We start from the raw sequence: 8,508 nt of genomic DNA, 5'->3' as shown, positions 1-8,508 counted from the left end.
GAGCCTTTCTACATTAGGTCAGCAGTTTGACTCCAGCCTAGGTCTTTAGTGGTTGCCCAGTGTCCTATGTGAAATGAATTTGAGGGTCTCAGTACGACCCTGAAGGGACACCAATGTCCCTATCATTCTTGGAACTCCTTGCACCCCTCAGACTGAATGGGCTGAGTATTGTGAATAGCCCTTGCACCACAGAAATGGTGGACTCTCTCAGGGTTAAGGTCCATGGGTTGGTCATTGTGTGAAAAGCATGTCCTGCTACTGCCCATGATGTACGTGTTCTGTGGATTAACGGAAGCTTCCAGTCTCCAAGACTGCCAGGTCATAACTTGTCACTAGCACTACATTTAGTGCTATCTTCAAAAATTCATTTCAGTTTTGTAGACTGAGATGCACAGGCAGAGCTGTTTGAGGAAGACCGGGACCCATATAAAGGTGTGCTGCTGCAGAGAACAGACCTGCTTTGGAGCTGCTGTGCATTGCCTCAGAGCTGGAATGGCAAGGAGGGGTGGTTGCGAGTCAGGATTGAGACATTTTGACAGAGCTTTGTGAGGAAGCCCTTGACTGGAATAACGACAGGTTTGCAATAGGATTGAGATGCAGTGGTAGAGATGGAGGGAGGGGAACTCTTTCACAGCACTTTGCTGGGCTGGGCCTGCCTCTCTTCATTTACCCAGCCATATCATTAGTCCTTCTCTTTCAACAGCATCAAATGTGGCTCCAATTTTAAAATGAACTTTTAATTACTAAATACTTCAGAGCATTTTCCTCTCAAACAGCCATTTCCTATTTCTGGTCCTTGGAGACTAAACAACCCCAGGAATTTCTGGTCTCTCCTAGTTAAAGCCAGGAAAGTGTGTTTGCAGACGGTTTCCAGAGGCATAGCAGCACCATCCATATGCCAAGCCAGCTAATCCCAAGTGTGTATTCCCATAGATAACAGCAAGTGGTAGACTAGCTCTTCACCAGTGAAGGACAGTTTATGTTCTGTCTTTGAAGGACAGTTTATATTCTGATTATTTTGTATTGTTCCTCTCTTCAGATATGGGAGATACACTGGTAACATGGATTAATTTTAATTAGGGATTGTCCATAATTAAGAGAATAAAATTCTGGAGAGAAAGGGAATGGGACTGAGGTTGATCCATTTCACTATAAAAACTTTTGTGATGGATGTCCATCTTTGGGGGGAGGACAGGAAAGAATAGCATACTATTCTATATGTAATCCCACAAATGACAACTTCTTAAGTCAAAACAACTCAAGTTATTTCGTGGTAACGCCATTGGAAACAATGGTCATTACAGACTCCTAGATCTCAGAGATGGCAAAGGTCACCTTTGATCCATCTTTTCCACCCATAACCCAGTTCCATTCTCACAGGCCACTGAGCAGCTGATTACTTCTAACCTCCATGGTAACCTGCGTAACATCTGCCACCCTATTTCATTTAACTGGAAAAAGCCAAGGTCACCACTGCATCACCACCTGTCTGCCTTTCAGATGCTTGGCAAAGTCGGATTGAAACTCAACAACGCCCCAGGGGCACCTTTCCAAAATGGATAGCCCTGATCGGGGCTTTGCCAGTAGCAATCCAGGGAATAAAGGCTACATTTTAGATTGTGTTTGCAGTTAGAGATGGAAACTCAGCAAAATGAAACCGAAGGCTCTGGATATCAGCAGCCTCAGGATTCCCTAGAGTGTTAAACATCAAACCCATTGGGTTAAATTAATCCCTGGAGTAATACCACTGATAGCATCAAATTAATCTCTGGTGCTTGCAATCTCTTGTAACCGAGGCTTCTCTTTTGGAGAACACACATGGCAATTTGGCAAGAATTAGTATACTCTTTAAAAATTTCTGCAGGAACGTTTATTACCGTCTATTCTGTCTTCTGAGCCTCCCTTTAAACCTTTTTGTTCCAGAACTGAAGAGCTGGAAGCCTTCTAATATTTCAGTGCCTCTCTGACAAGCATTCTGCCAGTTCTATTCCTCCCCTTACAGAAGGTGTTTATGAAAACCAAAAGAGCAACCTCGTCTCTTTTTTAGTAAGGAGCTAGTTATAAGTGGTTCTAGCGATGTCTAATTCATTTTGCAAGCATCATTGAGCTGGATACACAGTCTTTTAATCTGATTCTCTAAGGCCACAGTTTTGTGCTCTAGTTCTTCCAGTCTCTTGTTCGTCATCTTTCTCTTAGCAGGAGCCTAAAATGTGGCTGCTCCCTTAAGAAATGTTTTGGCAGCCTCCTTTAAGAGCATGAGATTGTCCCTATAAGACAGCTGTTCTCAAACTGTGGGTTGGGACCACAAAGTGGATCACAACCCCATTTTAATGGGGTTGCCAGAGCTGGCTTAGACTTGCTGGGGCCGAAGCCCAAGCCCCAGCACCTGTGGACGAAACTGAAAGCCAAGGGCTTCAGCCCTGGGCAGTGGGGTTCAGATTACAGGCCCTCTGCCTGGGACTGAAGCCCTTTGACTTTGGCCCCCCCATCTCGGGGGTGGGGCTCGGGCAGGCTCAGGCTTCGGTTCCCCCTCCTGGGGACTTAGTAATTTTTTTTATACCAGAAGGGGTTGGTGCAATGAAGTTTGAGAACCCCTGTGTCAAGGTTCCTTCCCCACTCTGAACTCTAGGATACAGATGTGGGGACCTGCATGAAAACCCCCTAAGTTTATTTTTACCAGCTTAGGTTAAAACTTCCCCAAAGTACAAACTATTTTACCTTTTGCTCTTGGACTTTATTACTGCCACCACCAAGTGTCTAACAAATATATAACAAGGAAAGAGCCCACTTGGAAACGTCTTTCCCCCCAAAATCCTCCCAAACCCTACACCCCCTTTCCTGGGGAAGGCTTGATAAAAATCCTCACCAATTTGCATAGGTGAACACAGACCCAAACCCTTGGATATTAAGAACAATGAAAAAGCAATCAGGTTCTTAAAAGAAGAATTTTAATTGAAGAAAAAGTAAAAGAATCACCTCTGTAAAATCAGGATGGTAAATACCTTACAGGGTAATCAGATTCAAAACATAGAGAATCCCTCTAGGCAAAACCTTAAGTTACAAAAAGACATGAAAACAGGAATATACATTCCATTCAGCACAGCTTATTTTATCAGCCATTTAAACAAAACAGAATCTAATGCATATCTAGCTAGATAACTAGAACTAAGTTCTAAGACTCCATTCCTTTTCTGTTCCTGGCAAAAGCATCCCACAGACAGAGAGAACCTTTGTCTCTCCCCCCCCACTCCAGCTTTGAAAGTATCTTGTCTCCTCATTGGTCATTTTGGTCAGGATCCAGCGAGGTTATCCTAGCTTCTTAACCCTTTACAGGTTAAAGGGTTTTTCCTCTGGCCAGGAGGGATTTAAAGGTGTTTACCCTTCCCCCTATATTTATGACACCCTGCTAAGCGATAAAGTCTTTGCAGACTCCCTCACAGGTTAGCAAAGTCTTTCTCAGGGTAAGGGTCCTTGAATAAGCCTGGACTGAAAGTTCCAGTTTTCACAATGTCTTAGGCTAGAAAATGTAAATGTTCAAAGGGCTGGAGCTTGATCAGAGCTTTTCTTATCACAGCTTCTGCTGTAAAACTGAGATTTCTCCTCCCCTCCACCTGCATAGACTGTGGGCTGATGAGAAGGAATGAATGAATGAAAACAGAACTGAGAGAGAGACCAAGGGCTGGGGAATGGAATGAAAAGAATTCTGATCATGGATACTGCAGAACTGTGTGCACCTAGACTCACAGTCCCACAATAGCCCAGTAAAGTATTATTTTCCCCATTGCACAGATCAAAAAATGAAGACATGGAAAAGTTGAGGCCCATGTTTTCAGAGGTGCCCACTCATTCTGGGTGTTTTAATGTTTGAATGCCAGCTTGAGGCAGATTTGTAGAGGTGCTGAGCACGTACTGCTCCCATTGACTTCAGTGTGCCATACATACACAAAACACATCACATAACTTTTTGTTGCATCCCCCCTTTCTCTTTGTGTTATGTCTAATTTAGGGCTTATCTACAAAAGGAAAAAAGCCAGCAGTAACTGGTGCACACTAGCCAGTGCAAACTAACTATTCTGCACTAACTCCCTGTGTGGACACTCATACTGCGCACTAAGAGTGCCTTTTGTGTGCATTAGCTTAATACTAAGCTAAACCTCCTGAAGGCACTCTTAGGGCATGGCTACATTTGCAGATGTAGAGCGCTTTGAGTTAAACCAGCCTTCGTAGAGCACAGTAGGGAAAGAGCTGTAAAGTGTCCACACTGACAGCTTCAAGCACACTGGCGTGGCCAGTGGCATTGGGCACGGTGCATTACGGGCAGCTATCCCAGCATGCAAGTGACTTCAACGGGCTTTTCAAATGGGGGTGGGGGTGCGGTGGAGTGTGACAGGGAGTGTGTTGTGTGTATGTGGGGGGAGAGAGAGTGGGTTTTTGGGGGGCTGAGAGCATGTCAGCATGCTATCTTGTAAGTTCAGACAGCAGCAGACCCCCCTTTTTCCCCCCCGCCTCCCCACAGCATTCCACACTAATGGTTGCTTTGTCTCAGAGCAGATAAGCAGCCGGCTGTTAGAAACAGAGCTTTCAAAGGGCATATCCGCATTCCTACAGTGATTCAAAAACAATGACCAGAGTGGCCACTTGACTTAAGGGGATTATGGGACGTTTCCAGAGGCTGATCAGAGCGCAGTAATGCAACATCTTGTCCACACTGGCATTGCGGCACTCCAGCGGGGGCACAGCAAACGTTATTCCACTCGCCGAGCCGGGAGTCAGAGCATTCTACGTGCCTTGCCAGTGTGGATGGGTAGTGAGCTAGTGCGCCCGGGGCTCCTTTACTTGTGAGCACAGTAACTCACAAGTGTAGCCAAGCCCTTAGTGCACCATAAGAGTGTCCAGATGGGGAGTTAGTGAGGAATAGCTAGCTCACTTTAAATTCACACCTTAGTGCACAGTAAACTAACTTCCCCATGTAGACAAGACATTAGATTGTGAAAACTTCTTGGAGGAAGGAGCATGCTGGAAAAGCATCAAGCATACCTATGGAACTGTATAAATACTAATACCCTCCCTCTCCCTCCCTCACCCCCAGGCTATTAAGGGGTTAAGATTCATTCACAATTGACAAAACGGAGGAAGAATGATCTGTGATTCAGATATAGCAGTCAGAGTCCCTGGGTTCTGTTCTCAAATATGCCTCATACTTCCTGTGTGATCCTGGGCAAGTCGTTTAACCTTTCTCTTCCTTGGTTTCATGAAATAAAATGGCGATGCTTCTCTTCCTGAGGTTATGGGTCTATTACAGGAGTGAGTTTCTGTGTCCTGCATGTGCAGGAGGTCAGACTAGATGATCACAATGGTCCCTTCTGGCCTTAAAGTCTATCAGCCTTCCTGGGGTGTTTGATTCATTATTGTTTTTAAGGTGCTTTGAGATCCTCTGATGGAAGGTGCTAGCGACAGGCACAGCTTTGTGACTGTATTAAGAGTTCTTATATGACTGCTTTTTATTGTTTGTATTATTGCCCCTGTTCTTGTCCATCGCTGTGGCGCATTTTTATTGGCCAACCTATAGTGTAAGTCATCTGAGAGGCATTGTAGAAAGCCAAATTCCATTCATTATGTGTGTAAGCAGCCTCACCAAGGACAGGTTTAAACTGCAGCATTCTTCTTTTCCACTAGATGGTGCTTTTGATCAAAGATTTGACTAGCTCCAACTCTTTTTCTGCACTGAATTTCCTAATTTTCCTTTCTCTCTCGTGCGGTCTCCATTCTTCCTCCTCTCCCTTCTCTGTTCTAACACTGTAGGGGGACGATTAATGATGCTGGATGGCGGACCGTCACAATCTGCTGCTACAGTAATCTAGCAGCCATCCACCAGCCAGCCTGCCTGCCTTGTGGGCCCTGGTTTTTGAATCATGTATCAATGGTGCTTGGCGGTGGTGGAGAATTGAATTCTTTCCATGTTTTCTATTCCCACAAGGAAATGGCTTCAAAGAGCAAATCCCCTCCCCCTTCCCTGCTGGTGAAGGGCATTTAGGGAAGTTACAAAAAAAATCCAGCTCTGATGGAGCCACTCCTTTAATAACCCATTGCACTTCCCTCCCTTGAGCAGGAAATTGTTTTTAAAAAGGGGTGGTGGGGGGGAGCCCAGCGCTTTTATATCCATCTTTGTATTCATGAGGCGAATACCTACTCAAGGTCACCGGTGCTGCATGCCTCACTGTTCAGAGCAGCCAGGCACGCTCGTCTTCCCTGAATGAGCATTGATTTTAACAAGGCTTCCTCCAGGTGCGGGTTTGGAATGGGCTTGAGTTTGCCACTCAGCACCAGGGGCACTGTTGTGTAAAGAATGCCACAGAAGAAACCTTCTCGTTTATACCAGCAACTGGGACTGAATTGCAATTCTGCATGGCTATTTCCCGCACCAGAATCTGTCACTAGATTGTACTGTACAAGGCACAGCAAGGCGTGTGCTTTTACAGCCTCATTGTGAGCAATGATTTGTCTAGCTGCTGTAAATCTAGACAGCACTTTACAGGGTAAATCCATCCCCTGCCCTCTACATCAGTACAGGTGCAATGTTCCCAGTAGAAAACCATCCTGCAGCCGCCCATGTGAAGCTGCCCGGAGGTTTTCCCTCTCTGACACGTACAGCGGTGACGTTGCATGCATGCTGACATGCTCACGCCACCTACCTTGTGTCTGCAGTTTGTGATCTCATGCCATGCTGATGTGTCATAGAATCCTAGAATATCAGGGCTGGCAGGGACCTCAGGAGGTCATCTAGTCCAACCCCCTGCTCAAAGCAGGACCGATCCCCAATTAAATCATCCCAGCCAGGGCTTTGTCAAGCCTGACCTTAAAAACAATAGAAACTATAGTGTCCACTTTTGCAAACCTGCCCCTGAGGCACGTGTGGCAGCACGGTGGCATCCGCTTCTGCATCTATCACCTTGATAGCCGAGGGCGTCCCGAATGTTAATGAATTTATCCGCGTAGCTCCTGTGAGAGAATGATCAGCCATGCTGATGCCCATGTCTGCAACATGCCGCTAGGACTGCCATGTCACGTACATACCGATGTACCCACACCCCTGATGTGCATTGAGAGACACCATGCGCACATGCAGGGTGTTATGCTTATGATGATATTGCACTTTCACTGAGGCTGCTCCAGACTACACCGGGGATGTTGTAGAACGACCCAGGGGATTGGGGAACTGCAAATGGGTTTCTTCTGACTCCCCCGCCTCCCCACCCAAGCTTCACCCCCAACATTAATTGAGTGCTGCTGAGGACTAAGCCTTACCTCTGCATCGTATGATGGCTCTTTGAAAGAGCAGCCCAGAACTACAATGCTCAAATTCAAGGGGTAGATTTTTGGGGATAGTGAATTTCCCTGTCTTGGTTGGGGTTCAGAGATCAAACCATGCTGCTAAACCAGCCTAGCAAAAGTTTACTTTTATCTCTGGCTCAGAAAGATTTTTTCAAAGTATGATTTTAATTTTTGTCCTCTGTAGAATTTACCAGATTGTCCACAATCACATGGCTCAAAGCAACATACCTGTGTGGGGGAAGAGATTGAGTAGCTTTCACATTTCAGTCTGACTCTCTCCGCCACCCCTTCCCCACGTCTCTGTGTCATGGAGCCAGCTGCTCCGAGAATAGTTCAGGACTGAAATGTCACAGTTTGAAACTGGTGAGTCACTTACTTTTTTCTAAAAAAATTAATAAATAAAAAAAATCTTGTGGTGTGTATCCTGAGGGGTACAGCAAGACTTAAAAAAACAAGCTCCCTGGTGGAGTCAAGGGGCTTTTAATAAACCTGGCTTGGTGTGTGTGTCCATGCTGCGGTTTACATGAGGATCTTAAAACACTTCACAGACTTTAATTATCTCGTCAATAGGCTCGTCTCAATCAGATCCAAGTGTCTTAGCCAAAAGGACTGGATTGGAGCTGTCTGACAATGCACCCACAGTAACTCTCATAATTAAGTCTCCCTGCACTGCTGTGTGGTTCCTAATTACAGTGAAACCTGCCTAAAAAAGACCAGTCAAGGGACCAAGAAAAATCATTTCCTTTTACTGAGTTCATGTCAAGATACCTGAAGCCAAGTTTGTAAAAAAGGGGGTGCCAAATAGACTGGTCTCTTGTACGGGTTGCACTGAATTATTAGTGTTATAGTAATATATTAATGGTATATATTAGTGTGTATTAATACTACTCTTGTGCTAATTTGGTGTTGTTCTCTTTTCAAAAGGATCCTTAAGATGTTTATCTTCCACCACAGGATGCCAATTTGAGCCAATAGCAGCGATGGATTTTGTGGTGTGAATAACTGTCCCTCAGGATCCCCTCCTGGCAACTCACCTCGTGAGAACCACCAAACTGTTGTCACATGGTGCTCACTTTCAGTCACAACCAATGGCAAGCCAAATCTCCCAGCTACTTCCAGGGATGTTTTGCATGTATAAGGGCTGTGGGATTTAGTGCAGTATCTAGCTATCTGCTC

Source organism: Lepidochelys kempii, chromosome 10, assembly GCF_965140285.1.
Source record: "Lepidochelys kempii isolate rLepKem1 chromosome 10, rLepKem1.hap1, whole genome shotgun sequence".
In the NCBI taxonomy this organism is placed as follows: Eukaryota; Metazoa; Chordata; order Testudines; family Cheloniidae; genus Lepidochelys; species Lepidochelys kempii.
Note: the sequence above shows the minus strand (reverse complement) of the source record.